Genomic DNA, 21,024 nt, shown 5'->3' with positions numbered 1-21,024 from the left:
ATGCTGCAAAAACCCAGCTGTAACCTAGCTTCCATCAGTCACTGTGACTCCTATGTACACAGTTCCAAATTTGGAAATACCTGGGTACTTGGTATTGTATAAACTTCTGTCCTGCCATGACCATCACCCGGGCTTCTGTTCATGGAGCCTTCCTATGTGACAGATATTGATCTGGGTACATCAGAGGTAGAACTTCCTTTAATAGTCACAAAATCCCTATGGGGTAGACTTTGATTATTGGATGATTATAATAATCTTCCCATTGTAGACTACATTTGACAAGTGAACACAGAAAATGCCTGCTAAGTGGCAGATGCAGAATAGAATCCAGCCATCACCACTTCTGGGTCAGGCCACATGGCCACACCCTTCAGAAAAGGATAAAAGTAAATGTTCCAAAATCAACAGGATATATTTCAGGAAGCTTTAGTGCTTAAAAAAAACAAAGCTGTTCATTTAACTACTTTAAAGGTAGTAAACCTACAAAGAAATAGAGAAAAAGACTGTTCCTTAAGACTTTCATTTGCTAAGTCGCAATTGCTTTTTACTCCAGAAGATCTAATTTCATTTGTGCTTCCTGAATGCAGACACACAGCAGAGACTGACATGCCTGGGTTCTGGCAGGAGAAAATAGAGCTTTTGTTTTGATCTCACTGCTTAGGTTAATGCATCCTGACTCCTCCGCTGTTTCCAGGGATGCTGCTATTCCACTGTCTGCAGGGGAAGAAAATGTCCCTGTGAAATAAATGAAATGCAGCAGTATTTACAAATCTTGAGTCAGATTCCCATCCTGTCCAACAGGATGGGAATTTGACCCATTATTCACACTAAAGCTGACAATGACATCAAAAGCCCTCTCTTGAACCTCAGGGGAGATAATGATTTAAATGGCTTTAATCTAGACATGCACTTCACAATAGAAATGTATGTATTTTCCTTCTACAAAAGAGAAAACAAGAAGCACTTACTTCCGCAGCCAATAGACAGGGCATGTAATCATCTAATTCTAAGCCTTGTTTCTATATAAATGTAAGTCCCACATGTCTAGGGTTTCACCTAATAATTCCTCTTGCATCGGATGAAAGAAAAAGTCAGTAGAGAGGGAGACAGAGAGAGAGAAGAGAGATGTAAAGGGAGGTGGACCCACACAGGAAACTCCTAATGCCTGGAAAAGAGAATGCAGCATTCTTTATGCAGCCTAGAAAAGCAGACATGGACTCCTTTCTCTCAGTCTCTTTCCTACTAAGACATATCATAACTTTGCTGCCGTACACACACCTATCTCACAGGGATGCTGTAAGAACAGACCACAGAAAGAAGGTGAGCTAAACTTTCCAAACTTTAAAATACTCTGCAAAGACAAATCTTTGTGATTGCCATTGCCATCCAGGATCTCCCTTTTCTGGGAGTCAGCAGAATGGAGTGAAAAGCATTGGGACACAGGAGCCAGAAAGGCTAGAGGTGTTGTCTCAGCTCCATTACTCACCAACTCTGTGGCTTCTTGTGCATGGCACAAATTGATCTCATGTCCGGTTTCCTTGTCTGTGGAATAGGTTCATGCTCCTTCCTTACCATATAAATGATGTCCTTCATCTAAGTCAGTCCTGTGCAGTTTCTTGTATCTGTTTCAACTAAGCCCAATTCTCTGAACATATAATAAAATTTATTATAATGTAGCCATGTAAAGTTTATAGAGTACTTTAAAATGATTATGACTTAATTAAGATGTAATTCACAAATCATAAAGTCTACTCCTTTCAAGCATACAGTGTTTACTGGTACATTCAAAAACTAGTGCAAGACATATGAAAGGGACTTAATGAAATCCATTTAAAAAATACAAGAAAGTTAAGAAATTACAAGAATGATTAAAAAGGGGAGTTGGGACAGGAAGAATAAGAAAGATTAATACAGGGGGTAAATATGATCAAAGCACATTATACAGAAGTATCACAATGAAACACCTCACTTTTTATAATTAATATATACAAATAAAAGTAATTTTAAAAGAAAAATAATGCATGACTCCCCAACATTTTCACTGTCCCCCAAAAGCAACATCATAGTCATTAGAAACTACTATTTTTAGAATGAATTATACTAACCAACATCATGCTATTTTTCAAGGTCTAAGAAATGTTCTCCAAAGTCCACACTGAATTACTTCTAAACTTATAGCCAGGCCAAAGTGTCAAGCACTAGGATAACCTCTCTGGGATTCCCAGATTCACAACTGAAATCTCCCTACCCTTCCCATGGTATGTTCTTAGAGGGCAACAGCCATGTTTTTTGTATTTTCTTTTTCTCCACTACCTCAGCTCAAGGCTGATCACACAAGTAGTCGATAAACACATGAGTACCAACTGACTGGCCAAATGTCACTTCTTCCAAAGACCAGCACTTTTGTCATCTGTCTGTTTTTTTGAGAGCCAAAGCCTCCACAAGCTGCCATGTTCCATGATGATTCTCCCTAAAGCATGTGCTGTTAATTTTTCATCTTAATGAACTGTCCAGTTGAGTTTAGCAATGGGAATAGTGATAGAAGCACAATAAAAATGGCTTATACCTTGTTATTGTCAGAAACCTTCTCTCCACAACACCAGCACGTAATTGAAATAAAATATCTCAACAGCTAAAACACCATTTGTCAAGAATAAAGTGGAGTAAGTGCTATTTCAAAATTCATACTAACAGGCTTTATAAACATGGATTATAGGAATGTTCTTCCGATTGATACCTACTGAAGCATTTAAGTGCATGGCTATTATTCTCTGTGTTTGCTTGAGTGAAACCACTTTGGGCACCAACTACATGTCAGCCCCAATTTTCCACAGTATTACAGATATATAGTCTTTCCTGCCAGGAGATGGGTCAGGCAAGTCATAGCAGGCCCAAAAGGCCTGTGTTAATGCAAGATGCACACACAGGGAAACCATTATGCAGCTGTTGTTTTCCAGAGAGTAGACTGTTCCCGAAACCAATGCCAGTCATATCTGAGTGATGAACTAGGAGGAACTGAAAGAGATAGAGAGAGAGAGAGAGAGAGAGAAAGGCAAAGAGAGAGAGAGAGAGAGAGAACTGAAGACTCTGATTGTCTCAGGAATATGGAGGAGCCCACACTTCAGTTCACTGCCCTAAGTTGTTTTAAAAGGCAGATACCCCAACTACCTTATCTACCCTATTCCTGTGGCCTCATAAGAGATACACTCAATAATTTGTAAAAAGCATTCACTTTTCATTGCTATTCAGTCAAGAAATATTTATCAAGCTACCAGTAGCATGGATGGGATTGCTCTTGACCCCCAAAAGGTAGGGGAGACTTGGCAGACCATGCCTCCAAATCTCATGGTGTTTCCAGTTTCATGGAGGAAAGGAGCAACACAAAAGTCAGCTCTGAAATGAAAGAGACATAATACTTCATATTATATTAACTGCTGTGAAGGATTAGACAAAAGGATGAGAAGTGAAAGGACTTTAGCGTGGGTAGAGTGTGCGGCTTTTGGAGCTGCGAGGCCAGAGAAGATTCTCAAATGAAAAATCAAAGTGGGGCCCTAAATGATGAGAAGGAGCTGGACATGTGAAGAGATTACCAAGGCTAAGAAAGTAGGAAATGCAGAGTTCCTGAGGCAAGAAGTTGCTGGGTTTGCTCTGACTGGGGCACCAATGGTACTATGCAGTCACTGGATGAGAACACAGAGAGGCAGGGAGTGACCATAGCAATCAGGGCACTGGCAGCACAGTTAGAGAGTGTGAGTTTGATCCTGACTTAGATGCGGTGTCATTAATGGTTTTGCATAAAGACTATAGCAATGGCAAGGAAACCTCTAATTCACTTTCTCCTCTCTCCTTATTCCATCTTGCTAGAAATCTAAAGCCAGCTTCTCTTCCATCCTATTTTTCAATACAACTTCTTATCCTGGCAATAACTCCCACTGGTTTCATCTGCATCTCCAAACCCACTCTGGACAGCCATCCCCACCCCTGCTCTCCTGTTGTAGCCAGTCTTTACTCTTGACCTTCACAAAGAGCTAAGTAAAGGGAGCCCTGTGATGGACAAGGGTAAGGCTACTCAGAAACTACTATCAATCTCTGTATTTATTCTACAAAACAAGTAGCAGCCTCCAGGCAATGAAAGACTTCTCTTAACCCTCCGTGTAAGCGCTGGGGCAGCAAAAATGCTCTGAGAGATACATAAAGTATAGAGACAAGATTGTTCAAAGTTGAAGTCATTTAGTTCCATGTGACCAGAGGTCCTTTTCTGTCTTGTTCACAAAAGTATCTTGGTACATCACATCGTGCTAAGCATCTGATGAATAAGCATTCAGTGAAAACAATGAATGAATGAGTGAATCTGATGTATTCTTCAACAGACACAACAAGCTTGTTGCAAAATCCTCAATACAGGTTGTCACATCATTTCTGGGATGCCAAATCTAAGATGAAGTTTAGCATTGGGATGTGTCTTCGGGTGTCCTTATGAACAACACATGGGAGAAGAAAACACATCTATACTTAAAGAGGTGTAGTGTAATGCAGCCACTACTTGGTCTCCTGTGCTAGGGATGGCCCTTCAAAATCATCTCAGATGGAGCTAAAATGGACATACCAGTACTGGTCAGCCCTGCCATGTAGCTTAACTCAGGGTATGATGTTCAATGAGCTGGAAACTGTAAGAGAAGCATACCTAAAGGTATGCTCCCATAGGCTAGAACCAACAGTCCTTCGGCAAGTAAGGAAGTGAGTAGTGCAGCATTGCAGTTTGGATACTAACTGTCTCCCAGTAGCCCGTGTGCTAAAGGATGTGGCACTATTGGGAAGTGATGGAACCTTTAGGAGATGGGAACTAGTGTAAGAAAGTTAGGCCACTGGCAACATGCCCTTGAAGGAGATATTGGGACACTTCTTTCTCAGTTTTTGCTTCTCAGTTACCATGAGATGAGCAACTTTGCTCTACCACACATCCTCAGTAATCACTGTGGTGGGCCTGGTTCTGCCTCACCACAGCCCCAAAAGTAGTGGAGCCAAGTGACCATGATCTTCTGGCTCTGAAACTGTAAGCCAAAATAAGTCTCTCCTCCTTCTAGCTGGTTTGTCTCTAGCACTTTGTACAGCAGTAGAAAGCCGACTGACACATGGAGTGTCTGTTTAAAGGCAGTTCTACCTATTTGGTATCAACTGTTCCTTGGACGTCTTGATACTTACAAAATAGTTAAAGGAAAATGAAGTAATTCCTGCTTTAATTTGGCTTAGTTGCTCTGTGATTTGATAGAAATAACATTGATATTGGTTTTTTGAATGGAAGAAAAAGCTAGAATCCTGGTTCTGCCATGTATTATGTGTGAGCATGGGAAGGGACAGCTCTGTTTTCTAGGATCTTCCTAACCTCTTTGAGTCTCAGTTTACTGGGGTGAGACAGACAATGCCCACCTCAAGGGTTTAGAGTTGATAATTCAGAGAAGCTCTGTTCAAACTTTAAAGGGAGGGGAGGATGTTGGCCCTACTGAAAAGGAACTTAGAACAGTCACAATCTGCCAGGTAGATGGAGACTATAATTCAGTCCTCTGAATATGTGCACATATGTACCCTACCTACTGCAATAGAGGGCACAGTATTAAACATCAGATCTCTTCTCAAGGATCTTGCAAACTTGAAGGTAAATAAGTGGCAATGTGTTATCAAAGTAACTGATTTCTCCTTTAGCACAATAAGCACAATGTCTGAGTCCCACAATAATTTTAGAGGGCTTATGGAAAAGTTTTAGTTTCTTTTAAAATAAGAAAGAAAAATGAACTTTTATGGTAGAAAAATATATTCATCTTTATATTAAAATAGTCCCCACACATGATTCTATGATTCTTAATTTTTTTTTATGAGAAGTGGGGTTCTGTAACCAAGGAAAGAAGTGATTGCCTATTGTGGAACCTGCAAACCCCTCCTGGAGAAGAGGATCTCTCTCTCTCTCTCTCTCTCTCTCTCTCTCTGTATCTCTATCTCTGTAAATCCAGATAAATAGAATAGAGAAGGAAAATGTGCATGAAAGATTCTAAGTGTGAAACATCAGAGCAGGACAGGACCCCCAGCAATACAATATGGATAGAGTTAGCGGGGAGGATGGACAGAGCTTTGGGAGAGAAGAGGAAGTGTGCATTGGTTCATGTCAGACTTACAAACCAGGCAAAGGTCTTTGCAATTTATCCTGCAAAAAGACTGCGAGCTTCCGAGGTTTGGGTTTCAGACGGAAACAACTTAATACAATCTTGATTAGTAAATGAAGAGGACAACATGGACCTAGCCACACTCCCATATGACCTTGAGCACCAGACAGCCTGGCCAGCCCTGTGTGAGTGCAGACTCCCAGCTGCCACAGTGTGGGGATGAGCAGCAGGTATGTGTGTCCAGATCAAAGTCCTGACAAAAATGAAACTACATAACTCACAAGGATCTGTTTTCTTTCATGCATCAGAATGATGCAAACAATTTGGGAGCAATGAATAACAATCTTCCTGGGTTTTTTTATTTATTATTATTTGATGATGCTGGAGTTTGAACTCAGGGCTTTCTGCTTCCTAGGCAGATGCTTTATCAACATAACCCATGCCCCTTTTTTCTTTTTAGTTTATTTTTCAGGTAGGTTTTCATTTTTGCCTGGAGCCAGCCTCAGATGGTGATCCTCTAGCTACATGTAGATGGGATTGTAGCTCATGTCACCATGCTTAATTTGTTGGTTGAGATGGAAATCTGGCTAAGTTTTTGCCTGGGCTAGTCTCAAATCATGACCTTCCCAATCTCAGCCTCCAGAGAAGCTGAGATTATAGGTGTGAGCCACCATGCCCAGCCCTGCATCCTTTTTTTTTTTTTTTAAAGTGAAACGTGGTTAGCAGTGTTAAGAATTCTGCAATAGCCTTTGTTATGGACAGAAATCTGGTACTTCAGAAAATCTGCTAGTCATTCATTTAGAGCAGTACCTACTCACTAGAACTTGCAAGTATGCAATCAAAGTTTAAAAAAAATCTTTTTCTTTAAAATAAAAGGTATAAGAACTGTTGCTACAGGAACTTAACAGCATATGGAATAATGCTCAGATACTAAAATTCAAAGCCTCTCAAACAGATGAACTCACTGGGTCCTCCACAATTTCTCTAAAGCTTCCAAATAGAGACTGTCTGCCAGGTGTCTAGCTGTAATCTTCTGGACCCTCAGAGACACAATAAATTGATGGCAGATTTTAGTGTGACTTGTTACCTTTGTTTCTCAGCTCTCTCATCTCACCCTGCCTTTAGCTCTGAATATCCCAAAGGGTGTAAGGCAATTTGGGTTAGTAGCATCCAAAAAAAAATGGTGACTCTGTGACTGAAGAAAACCAGACAAGTGCAATGGTCAATGGCCTGATTTCCTCCTGAAACACTCTGGGGACAGCAAGACCAACAAAAGAAAACAACCTGACTCAGAAGACAGAGATACCCTACTACCTTATGAGTTCCATAAGAATAGCAATGGCAATGATCTTCCTGACAGATGCACATGTGAATTCAAGATACTGTAAGCAGCCAATAAATGTGTGTTGAATGAATGAATGAATGAATGGTGAGGAAGTCATCCCTTGGAAATTCTATCATACCATTCTCAGATTCAGTTGCTTCCTTCAACTGAGCTGTGTCTGTCTGTCACTTTATAGATTCTGAGGATCCAGCCTACAAAAAGCACACACGTATCAGAGCAGAGCATGACAAAATTCTGTGATGGCTCTCAGGAGTTGTTTCATGGGAGAATGAATGAATGAATACCTGAACACAATCCTCAGAAGCCCAGAACACCCAGGATGCAAAGTCTTATTAAGTTACTTCCTGTCTGTCACAGTATTCAAAGTGCCTACCACTTTGAGTACAAACTATCCCTTGCAACATAGGACACAGAGGAAGTGCACAGATAATTTGAGCAATATGCAGGTGCTTTAATCTTTAAGAGGAGGGAATCCTACACCAGCCTTTGAGATGTCATGTTGACTCTGACAAGCAGAACAAAAGAGATAATGTTATCTAAATGGCTGTTTATCAGAAATGAAGTGATTAAATTTCAAATGGACTGTCTGTTGCTACCCTGGATGGCTGAGCCCACCAGACAAGCATAGGGATCATGCTCTTTTACTTGAAGGGCTTGTTGTGGTTAAGAAAGTGAAGAAACAGGACCAAATTCTTTACCAAAGATCAAGTGGCCCCAAAGGAGGGCTTTTCCTTTCATCTCTGTCCTGGGAGTGAATCTGGTGCTTCTGACATCTCAAGTTAAGTGACATGGAGAGGAACCTGCTCCCAGTTGCAAATAACAACCAGTTCTCTCCCTAAGTGCCAGGAAGAGGAAGCTTATTTGGGTCTCTGAGTAACTGACTCAAGCTGTACTTTGATAATGTATTAAATTCACAAAATCAGTTCATATAATGTGGCAAAATGAGTTTTAAAAACCAGTGATTCTAGATGAAGGGTTCATAAGGATTTGTTGTATTATTTTTATATTTTTTTCTGTAGGTTTAACATGTTTTAAAAATAAGCAAAAAGATTTAATTTCTGTGAAAGCAAAAGAAGAGGGAAAACTTAATTCTTTTTAAAATCAAGGTGTAGAAAACAGTGTGGAAAGCAGTGTTTATAGCTGTGTGCCATCTATGTGCATATACAAATGTAGAGGAAGTGTCTATTTGCCTGCCTGTGTGTGTGTGTGTGTGTGTGTGTGTGTGTGTGTTTGTAACTGCCTGGAAACTCTGGAAGGTCACACAGAAAACTAGAAATCATGTTTGTCCCCAGGGAAGAAAATTGAGGGACAAGGAATGGGAAGAGTCTCCTCTGCATAACTATTTTCACATTTTGAATTTTAAGTCATTATTTTCCATTTAATCAACCATTTAAAGATTAATTACAAAAGTGACTACTGTCTTAATATAGGGGAAAATCCAATTATAAAAAATGTTTGTTTTATTTATTCAAAGAAATAAAGATGAATAAATGTTTCATGGGACACTCCACCTAGATATGAGAAAGGATGGCTCAACCACCTCTGTACTGGTCTCTTTAGCTGATCTCCTTCGCCCTGTAAATTCCTGCCCATGCTCAAGCCCAAGCCCAAAAGTCACCTCCTTACTGAATCCTCTCCTGCTTTCTTCTAGCAGAATCAACTCCTCTGTGTTTTACACATCCCCAGAGAACAGAGAAGTGACTCTGCCATCACTATTGTATGTCAGCCTGGCTCCTTCACCAGAAAGAGGCTCTTTAAAGGCACGAGTTTAGCTTGTATTGAAACATGTGCATTTGGTTTACTCCATCCCCAGTACCTAGCTCAAAGTCTAAAACAGGGATGGTCCTCAAGAGATGATTGATGAAGGATATCCAAAGACCTCTTTTTCTCTTCCCACCCTTACCTCTAGCTCATTGTATACAGTTAGCTGCACACTGTCCCCTTAGCTCAAATCAGTGACTGACCTTTCAAACTCAGAGATTTGAGACATGGCCAACATGTCAACATGTCTCAAATAACAACAATAAAGATTACCCTCCAACTTCTTCCCACCCAACTCTGATAAAACTGAAAGTCAAGGCACAGAAGAATCGGAAGAAACAAATTGATCACTTCAAAGTGTTTCTACCCAGTTTTAATCTCACAACCCTCAGCAAGTTCTTTTAACTCTCTGAATCTCGGTGCCCTCCTCTGTAAAGGAATAATGACCAATGATATCAAATAAGATAATAACTGCAAAGCATGTAGCACAACATCTGTAACAAGACCATGCTCAATAAACATCAGCTATCATTATTATTGGGAGTAATCTCTGTTCTTTGTCTATCACTAATTAAATAAAGCAAGATTAAAGGACCACAATTTTGGTTGAGGTGTTTTCCTTTAGTATTGATTTCAGGCAGGGATAGATAGGATGTTCACTTTGCCTAGCATGTAAGATCTTCATACAGTTGCTGGTGAAATGCAGTAGTGGCAGTAATATTGTACATACTGAAGAGCTGCAATGTACAGTCAACAAATGAACTGAGTGACTGTTTATGATTCTAGTGACACCAGCTACAGACAGATACTTGGCCTCCTTCTCCATAGTGTCCTACATCCCAAAATAGGAAATGTGTATTCACAGACAGCCCCAGCAGGCACAGAGGGCTAGGCAGCAGACTGACGGCATTTCAAGCTGTCAGGGATAATGCAGAGCCTGGTGGATTCACCAGCACAGGTGAGGTGCCCCACAAGCAGCTTTCCAGGATTGACTTTTATGCAAGTAAGAGATAATTAGATGATCTGTGACCTACAGATCCTGCTGATTATTACTCAACAGGGTGTCAATGGATCTACCCTCTTCTTTTGCAAAGAGTACATCACTTTCACGTCTCCAAGACATTTATTTCCAGGCTCCAGTGCCCAACTGAAAATCCAGCATAGTCAGAGGGCTCAAAACAGTAGCTACCCTCTTAATTCCACCCCTGCTCTGAGAAGGCAACTAAGTTAGACAGGTGTGCCAGCAATGGAAGCTCAAAGTCAAGTGGACTTTCCTAGAAGTTAGCCAGAGCTAATCCTGTGAATCAAAGCCCTTTCACCACCACTTATTTGAAGTCTCTATCACTTCTTTTTTTTTCTCTCACTTAGAATTTAACTGCTATAAACAGAACTGCTTGACTGTTAGCTCCTTAAGGCAAGAGAAAATGGCTTTCATCCTTGCCTGAATTTGTGGCATGCCATAGTGTCTCATTAAGAAACACTGGCATTCTGAACTGACTAGAGACCAAAACTCTGAGTCTGAGTCTGAAGTCATCAGTTAGTTTCATTTTGTTCTTCCCAGATCTGACAACATGTTCATGGATAAACTGTTCCTTCCTTAGGGACAGAATTCCTCTCCCTAAAATAAGAATTTCATCTTGGAAAGTCAAAGAGTTGTTCCATAAATATCAGGCTGTTTTTAATTTTAATTTTTATTTATTTATTTTGTTTTGATGGTACTTGGGTTTGAATTCAGGGCCATCCACTTCCTAGGTAGGTGCTCTACCTCTTCAGCCACACCCTTAACTCTTTTTGCTTTAGGTATTTTTCAAATAAAGTCATGTTTACGCCTGGGCCAGCCTGGACTCCTACTTACGCTTCCCCCATAGCTGTATATGCACAACACCATACCCAGCTTTTATTGGTTAAGATGGAGGTTTCAGTAGCTTTTTGCCCAGGGCTGGTCTTTAGCCTTAATCCTTCTAATTTCTACCCCCCTAGCAGCTAGGATTACAGATGTGAGCCACCACACTCTGTTCTATTTTGTTCTGTGTTCTTTTTTATCTTTTCTGTTTTTTTAATAGGGTGAGTTGTTACCAGGTTACAAGGCTTATTTCATAAACATTGGGATATTTCACGTCCTCTTCTTAGAATAAAAACTATATGAAGCTCTTCAAAATAGGCTATTCTTAATTTCTAGGTGAAAAAAAAATTCAACCGATTTCCTAGAAGTGAAATTAAATTCAAGTACTTCCTATTTAACTTTTGACTCAGTTCCATTGATACCTCATTCTAATTGTCTCTATTATCTAGGAAAATAAGAAATGTCACACACACACATCCTATTGAAGAATTCAAAGAGCTGATGAAATGAAGAGGCCAATTTGGCTTGGCAGGAATGAGGTGATCATGATTCATAGACATATTCACAGAAGAGACATGCTTCATCTGCTGAACCCTGCTTCACAGCAAATGAGCACAAAATATGCAAACAGGAAAGGAGCTGGTCCCAGTTGTGCAATTTCCAAGTCAGTTTGGTACATCGGCAGGAAGGTGCCGTTTCACTTCTGCTGTTAAACATTTTTATCCAACAGCTTTCCTCCTAACAAATATTGACCAGAGAATAGAAAAAAAAGTTGGGGACTTCCAGATTGAAATTTTCTCCCCAAACATAGAGGAGATCAAATACCTGGGAAATCTCTAAAGATTTATGAGTTCCAGTCACAGACGATGAACGCCTATTTAACAACAGCTCATGTGGGCTGCAGAAGACTCCTTATGTGAAAGAAGTGATTCTGTTCATAATTTAGCAGATTCACTTAGGGGAAAGGCAGAAGAGGAGATTGGTAAATGACACTAGCTCTATGTTAAGTCAGGGTTATGTATTTCCACTCACACAAACTCAAAGGACAAAAATCATGGCATATCACCATAGGTAACTGTCTTATCTTCTCTAAGATTGAGTTTTCTCATTTATAAAATTTTGAATATTAATAGTACACTACATAAGTTTTTGCAAGGGTTAAGGAATGAAATTCCTTAAAAAAATGGTATGAGCTGAGTGTGGTGGTGCACACCTGCAATCCCAACTACTCAGGAGGCAGAGATATGAAGATTGCGGTTCTAGGTCAGCCTGGGCAAAAAGCTAGAAAAACCTAAGCTCAAAAAAGAAAAAAAAAAAGACAGGCATACTAGTGCATGCCTGTGATCCCCACTACTAAGAAGATGGAGGCAGAAGGACTATGGTCTGAGACTGGCCTGGTCAAAAGTGTGAGGCAAAATACTAACTAAAAGCTAAAGAACTGTGGACATGGCTCAAGTGGTAGAGTGTTTGCCTAGCAAGCACCAGGTCCTGAGTTCAGTCCCCAGTATTGCCAAGATCAAACAACAACAAAAAGACAATGGGAGCCTGCACATAGTAAATGTGCAATGCCTGTTAGCTGACATTATGACTTTTCTCTCTGTGGCCACCTTACGATGGCTCTTCATTTTCCATTAAAATATACCAAAGTTCTCTGTTCATTTGCACTCATCACATGCACATATTGAGCCAGATACAGGGATTGCAATTGTATTTAAACAGTCATGACCTGATGTAGAAATTATACTAAATTGCATGACCCCTGACTACTGAAGCATTGTCTAGAAGATAACCATAGCTCAGCCATTGGGGTTCAGAAAGAACTTTTAGAGATATAGAAGTCCAAGCTAAGACACAAAAATTAATAAGAATGCTTGGAAGAGAGAGAGAATATGGTTTGGGAGAAATGAGGTCATGTCAATTCTATAGTCAGTGTATCCAATGAGCCCTGGGTGTGGCAAGGGAGTAGCAAAGAGGTGAGTCTGGTCAGCAAAACAGTGACTCCCTCAATTAAGAGTCCCAGAATCTTGTTAAGCAATTCCTTTCTCTACCACTAAAAGGGATGAACTGGGAGAGTAATATAATATGCAGACTTAGGGACTTGCTCTCAGTCTGTATGAAAGATGAAACATGTTGGGGCTGATAAGGGAGAAACCCTAGAGTCAAAAAGACATATTATATGGCAATTTAAGTAATATTGGAGAAAGAGGATTTGGCTTGCATTTGGATGGTGGCTATAGGGATAGAGGAACCAAAATATTTCAGGGATACTTGAGAATAAAATCAATCAGAATCACTTGCTGTAGGAGATGAGAAACACGACGGATGCTCCTGCCACGTTTTTGGTCTGCACGAATTGTGTGCTACCATTGAAATGTGAGATGCAGGACAAAGTGCAGGTTTAAAGCAGAAAACCATAGCTTACATTTGGTACATGTACTTAAAGCACCCACTAGACGTACATGTGAACATGACCCACAAACTGACAGGTGGCTCTAAAATTCCGGAGTGTGGGAAGTCATGCAAATAAAATTAATGCTAAAATTTCTACTTGGATCTTTGGATGTCCTATGAAAATAGCTCCAGTTATCACTGAATAGGTGGAATGGAGGTAAAAGGATTTGCAGAATTTTAAAACTTAGAAACTGTTAGAGACCATGGGATCAATAACCCCAGTGGACTACAAAAGAGGTCGTTAACCTAAGGGCATATAGTCAGTGAATGACAGAGCTGAGCCTGGGAGTGAAATCAGGCCTTCTGGCTCATGATCAGCCTCTGTCTTTTGAGGTCTTAAAGGTTCAGCCTCCTAGCAATTTCTTTTCCTTGTGGGATATAAGTCACCTTGCTCCTATTTTAAGAATTCTTTTCAAAAAGAAATAAAAGGGAAAAATGCAAGATGGGAATCATCTCAATCTTTCCAGCCAAGTCCTTGCTAAAGGTTTCTAATTATCTTTTGCTTTCTTCTCTTCCTTAGTATCTGCTATAGATAGACAGAAAGATTATCACCCCTACACAGGCATATGATAGCTGGACAATAAAGAGACCCAATAACAACATTGAATTATTGCATTCCTCGAAGCCCAAGAAGGTATGTCTTTCCCTCCCTCTCAGATTCTACTTTGGATCTGGTGAAGGCTCAAACCAAGCCAGGTTCAAGGAATGGACCTGGTAGGTATAATTTCCATCTCCATATACATAGTAACATGTGACTTGCTCAGTAACGTTGGTCCATCTTACCTTCTTCACCCATTGGATACTTGCTGCCAATTTCTATAACACACTCCACCCATCTGATAGGTCACTCAGTTAATGACAACAGGAATGAAAGTCACAGGGCCACCAAGCCAAAAGCACAGTGATTTCTGCAAAAAATAAATGGATCATTAGTAATTGGGAGTTAATACCAATCAATGAAGTGATTCATTACTTTACACTGCAGACACACAGTTGCATAAGAGAGAATTTTTCTCTTAGAGAATATCAGACTAAGCCAAGCGTGGTGGTACATGCCAATAATCCAGCTATTCAGGAAACAGAGATCAAGAGGATCATAGTTTGAGGCCAGCCTGGGCAAAAGGTTAGTGAGAGTCACATCTTAACCAGCAAGCTGCGTGCGGTGACATGTTTCTGTAATTCCAGATTTGTGGGAAGCATGGAAAGGAAGATCATGGGTTAAGGCCAGTACTGGGCAAGGAAAAAAATAAAAACTCTAATGTGAAAAATGATTGGAGATGTGGCTCAAGTGGTCGAGTACCTGCCTTGCATGAGGCCCAGAGTTCAAACCACAGTACTGCAAAAATAAAAAGAAAATACCATTCTAAGCCAAACATGGTGGTTCATTACTGCATTTCCATCTATTTGGGAGAAAGAGGGAAGAGGACTGCAGTCGAAGACTTGCCAGGCAAAAAAGTAAGACCATATGTGAAAAATAAACTAAAAGCGAAAGGACTGGAGGCATGGCTCAAGTGGTAAAGTGTTTGCTGGGCCCTCAGATCAATCCCCAGTACCACCAGAGTAAAAATGAAAAAGAAAAGATTAGTCCAGTTGTGCAAAGAAAAATATTAACAAATTACTACAGTAGTGTGAGAAGTGGAAAAAAAACTTGCCACAGACTTAACGGGACCAGTATGGTGAGCTTAAGCACTTGTGCATTTGGTACATTGATAACCAAACTAAAATCAGACACCTAAGCACTTATAACATGCTGTAAACATCACATCCATTTGCTCTGAGACTAACAGTAAACCTGTGGAGGAGGAAAATATGACATCATGGAGACAATTTCTAAAGAATCTATATTCTGATCTATCAAACATGAGTTTTGCACATTTTTTTTTGGTGGCACTGTATTCTGAGTTCAAGTCATGTCTTTCCAAAGTGAGAAGGACTATTCTCGAGTTACCAGTTCTTAGTGGAATGCTAGGCTCAAGGACAAAGAGGAACAGTGGTGGTTATGGTAGGAGATGCTATCCGCCTTCCAGAAGACCAGAGCTTCAAGCTGACAGAGCTGCACATCTTCCTTGGGCTTGTTCCCCTCTCATTACACCACACTCTGGATGTTCTGTGTGGGGTCTGTATTCTGCCTGGATCCGGGTCTGATTCACCTTCACATCTACTGAAGTGTCTAACACATTCCCTACCCCAGAGCAGCTGTTCATGCATTTGTTGAATGAATGAAGAGCAGTATACAGAGTGTCTAAACAGCTGTTGTCTTTAAAAATGGGGGCACTGAACCAAGGAAGGTGTCAACTGGCAGAGCTCCTCTAAGGCAGCGGCACAAAGGAGTTCTCGAATGTCCTTCAGCTTAGAGCTCCTACTTCTAGGACTATCTCACTCCACATGAGGGGTTTACTTTCATTGACTTTACTTATTGTACTTTGTTTCTTTCTAAATCTACTTGTCCTTGCTTCATCTTGCTCCCATCTAATAGTCTTCGACACCACATCTTCTCCAAAACAACAACAAAAAACAAGTAAGCAAGCAAGCAAACAAAAACCCTTCTCATTGAAGGCTGTGGATTAATTGTAAATACTATAAAATGTGTTCATAGCACCTTGTTTGGGGAAGCATAGCAGAAAGAAGAATAAACTGTCATTTCCTATGCTATTCCTAGGATATCAAGGGCAGAGTCATGGAGGAAAAGTCACATGGAGCTATCCACACAATTCATAGCTAATGAGTGGGGACCCTCCTTTGCAGTCACTTTACAAAAAATGGCCCCACCAATAAACCACACACTTAGATGCTCATAACCTGGTATAGTCCTCTTCTGTGGGAATATGAGCTAGCACTGAGTAATGTCAGCACAAATGACATTATTGAGCCTCAAGTGAGGGTACCTGCAGTAGAGGGTCTAAAAAACAAAGCTGCAAACTCAAGAGAATTATTCTTAATAATTATTACAAATTCTTCTTGATGAAATGGCATTATTTTCCTTCCTAGGTTTAGCTATGGCTTAGTGGCTTAAGATCCATTACTCCTTTCTTTCTTCCAATTTTTCCCTTTTGGAGTGGGAATACCCACCTATCCTTGCCTATCCACCATTATGTTATAGAAGCATACAATTTATCTAATTTCACAAGTACACAGCTACAGATGAATTTTGCTTCAAGATGAGTCATACTTTAAGCCTCTTCTGTACTGATGTACATGATATTTACATGACACTTTTGACCTTAAAGTTGATGCTAAAAACAAGTTAAGATTTTGGAGGCTATTGAGATGAAATGAATATATTTTTCATTCAAGAGATGACTTAAGGAGGACAGGGGTAAGATATTATGGAATAGATGTTTATGACTGCAAAATTCATATGCTGAAGTCTTAATCCTCAATGTGATAGCATTTGTATGTGGGACCTTTGCAAGGCAATTAGATTTAGATGAGGTCAGTAAGTAAGGCTCCCATGATGGGATTAGCATCCATAGAAGAGGTAAAGAAAACAAAGCAAGTTCATTCTCTCTTCTCTCTTCTCTCTCTCTCTCTCTCTCTCTCTCTCTCTCTCTCTCTCTCTCTCTCTCTCTCTCTCTCTCTCTCTCTCCCTTCCTCCCTCTCTGTCTCTCATTTCATTTCTCTTTTCTCTTTACTATATGAGGAAACAGTAAGATGATATCTGCAAGAAAGGAAGAAGACCAACCAGAAATCAAATCATTTTCCACCTTAATCTTGAACTTCTCAGCATCCAGAACTATAAAATACCAGTATCTGTTGTTTAAGCTGCTCAGTATGTGCTATTTTGTTACTGCAAGCTGAGCTGACTACTACAGATACCTTGTAGCCTGTCTTGTGCTCTTTGAATGCTTGCTCTTGGAGAAGTCAGCTGATATATCAGAAATCTCAATACAAAACCATGCTGTGAGGAATCTCCAGTCAACCTCCTGGAGAAGCTGCACAGCTAGAGAGAGAGATGCCTATCCATCTCCAGCTGTCCCATCAAAGCAGGTGAGTAAAGATGCCAGCTTAAACATTTGACTCATTCGAATCTTCATATGGCTCTGGATATCCAATTACATAGCAAGAGAGACCCTAAGTAATGACCACCTAAAATGCCTTCACACAACTCACAGTACCATTAGAGATAATCACAAATTGTTATAAACCACTAAGTTTCAGGGTGGGATGTTAGTCAGCAATAGGGAACTGGGATCTTATAAACAGGGGTGAAAGAGACACTGGTCAGGGGCCTCTGTAATATATTCTCTTCATAAAACCACCCTGGGTTATATGAAGAGGCAGAGAGGTCTTGCTGAAGGTTTAGAGTCAATAAAACCCAAGGTAGAATCAGAATTCAGCAGCTCAGACTCCAAAGCCTGTCTTCCTTCTGTTTTCCTTCTCCAGACTAGTAATGTGAGTAACACAGCTGTATCCGTGGCTGGCATATTTGTAAACATTTACTTCTCAAGTCTATAAAAACCGAATTGGACCCCCTGCTTTGCCTTGCATTCTTTACCTTCCTGCAAAATGTTTCCTATAAAACTACTTTCACCCAAAGCTTGCACCACAGCCGATTAAAAGCTTTGGAAGAAAAGAAAAAGAAAAAAAAATGGTACATCTTCTAAGGATTCTCATTAGTGCAGACCTCTGCAAATGAAGGGCTGTGGGGTCTGGGGAAGATGTTTGTCTCTGACTATCACATGTGTCTCGGAGAAGAAAACAGGAGCGAGACCACCATGAAGCCAAAGCCATAAAGTGGGATGGAAAAGTACTTGTCACCACATACATACCAAAATCAAGAACAGCTGGGTGTGGTGGCACATGACTGTCATCCCAGCACTCAGGAGGCTGAGGCAGGAGGCCAGGCCAAGTGTGTTCCAGGATCACCGTCAACAGTACAACAAAAACAACATGCTGTGCTAGTGGGGAGGATGGCGAGAAGAAGGTTTGGCTGAAAGTGTATGAGAATTATATTAAAATAGTCTTACCTACTTGCTCCCCTCAAGGCCTGCTTCAAGATCCTCAGACCTGTTTCTGAGTGCACTGTGAGCACAATACACTATAGATATGGCAGATGTTTCCATAAAAGGAAACAGGGCTGCCATTTGGAGGAATAGGATAGAATGAGGAGAAAGCACCATATTTCAAGTGGAGAAACTAATACTAAGTGACAAACACCCAAGTGCACAGAGCCAGAAAGAGGCATAGCTGGGCTAGATCAATGACAAGTCTACTTGTTTTCATGAACTTTAAGAACCCACCGTGAGACCCAATTCCCAGGGCAAATCATGCCTACCTCTCTGGAATGCAGCCAAACATAGGTTCTACTTTTTGAATTTAAGGGAACTTAAGATATTTTGGAAGAGATTAAAATATGATTAAATGTTCATACATTCATATTATATAAAGAGAAAAACTGGTTTTTTAAAATATTTAATAGGTAAACAAGTTGAGCAATGACCACCCACTTTTCTGCGGATCTAGAAACACTAAGTTGTCTTGCCAAGATTGCTCTGTGCTTTTCTTTTTCGACAAGCAGGAGAAGGGGCTGTATGTGCACAGTAGACTCTGGGTGCCTGCAGATAGGGAGTGTCTTCCTTTTTGGGGTGTCATATGTTGTTGACGTGGTCAAAGTGATGATTAAACTCAATTAATAATCACCACTGGGTGTTTCTCTTTCCTGTTATTGCCAAAGTTCCAAAACCATGTGGTGAAGGATATTTTGTAAAAAGAATAGGAGAATGTGAGGCAAGTGTACTTAAAATCTAGGCTTTACATCTTCCAAACTAGTTGGCTTTGGAAAAGCAAGAACATTCTGAGCCTCAGTTTTTCTGCTGCAAAATGAAGCCAATAATATTTTGAGGGTCATTATGAAGAACAGTGATAGCAAATGCAGCGCCTCACTTACACACTCAACAGTCATTAGCTGTGATTATGGAAAGATGCACATTGTGCTTTTATAATTTTGCATGATTATAAGTTTTATATTTTGTTACGTTTGCTATTTATAAAGCCATATGGTAGATGCGTATTTATACAGGTATATTTGCATACAATCATACAACTTGTAATTAATAGTCATCTATGAGCATTTTCCATACCATGTTTTCATATGAAGAAACTGAGTCTTAAAGAAGTTCAGCTATCCCTTAAAGTTCACTGCCTCAGCTTAGACCTCTGCTCCCACTGTGCTGTTTATGGTGGCCAGGGGCCATGGCTCATGTCCTCTGCAATGTCTCTCAGGCTTGCTACTCACTGCTTATACAGAGGATGATGTCCAAGGTAGAACTGTAATTACAAGAAAACACTCATAAAGAGTTCCTGGGCTCCAAATGGATTTGACACAGCAGCCATTTAAATGAAACCCTTAACACGATTATCTTTATTTCTCTTTAGTAGTTTTCCTAAGTAAGCCATTCCTTTAGGGGCATCTAATACAAAGTGACAACCTTCGCCATTTTCCAAAGCTCAGATGGATGTCGTAGAGAGAGTCCATTGTCACCATGGTAATTACTGCACAATACCTGATGGCCAATGGACAGTCAGGAGGCCCAGGCAGCAGCTGAATCCGGCATTGTCCTGGCCCGATAAAAAGATTAGAAACCCTGAAAAGCCGGGGAGCAGGATCTCACAGCTCTTTCGCTGGGCCTTGAAAGGCCCATTGTGCTGCCACCATAAATTCTGGGTTCCCCGGGCACTTGACAACTGAAGCCAGGGATAATAGAATTCTTGTGTCCAACAAAACACTCCTTGTCCAATGGCAGTCTTATCAGCCACATTTACAAATGTCTTTCGTTGTACCCAAATAATTCCCTATTAGAAGGGCTATTGGGAGCAGAACTAAATAAATATTCACAGCCTTTGTAATATCTCTGGGAAATGAATAAACAAACAGTCATCTAGCATATGAGCACACCTCCTGCTACTCTCTACATTTTATCCTTATTTCTTGCCCAAATTATGGACTTTCACTTTCGCTTTTTTAACATATTAACAACTGCAATACCGGAAGCTCCAGTTTTATTTGATGTCTACTATATATATCTGTGGCATTATTGCTTTGCTGCTTGTGAGTGCATTATTTTAAAAACTGATGGTCCAAACTGCACTGGGAGCAGCTTGTTTATTCCATTCTTGCCTCCCAAAGAAGACAGAAGTGAACCTCAGCAATGTTATAGAATTTGCCCAGGAGGTTATCTATTAACTAATTGCAATCTAGATTTCTCTGCACCCAAAGCCCTCTCCAGGACTGACTTACTGCACTAATCAAGGAATGGTGCATATTTATGTGTGTGTGTATATACATGTATGTATATATATACATACATATATTATAATTTTAAATGACTGAAAATACCTATTCATAGAATATCAAATTATAGGTATAATTTGTGATTTGTTTTTGAGGACTATAACAATTTATTCAGTTTTGACAAAAGCAATATGGTGCTTTTTGGTTTGCTTTCTAAAATCATTAAAATAAGTAAATG

The 21,024-nt window shown here is 40.2% G+C and overlaps 1 protein-coding gene across 5 annotated transcripts in view; it reads right to left on the bottom strand.

Moving 5' to 3' along the window:
• Positions 1–21,024, bottom strand: part of Cdh11 (cadherin 11) — a 151,000-nt gene that overhangs the window by 71,224 nt on the left and 58,752 nt on the right. For all 5 annotated transcript variants that reach the window (XM_074055909.1, XM_074055908.1, XM_074055907.1 and 2 more), the window contains exon 2: positions 14,339–14,463. The gene's annotated coding sequence lies outside the window, so the exon portion shown is untranslated. The remainder of the gene's footprint in view (positions 1–14,338; positions 14,464–21,024) is intronic.

This window comes from Castor canadensis, chromosome 15, assembly GCF_047511655.1.
Source record: "Castor canadensis chromosome 15, mCasCan1.hap1v2, whole genome shotgun sequence".
NCBI classification, from domain to species: Eukaryota; Metazoa; Chordata; class Mammalia; order Rodentia; family Castoridae; genus Castor; species Castor canadensis.
This window is presented reverse-complemented; position numbering and strand designations above follow the sequence as displayed.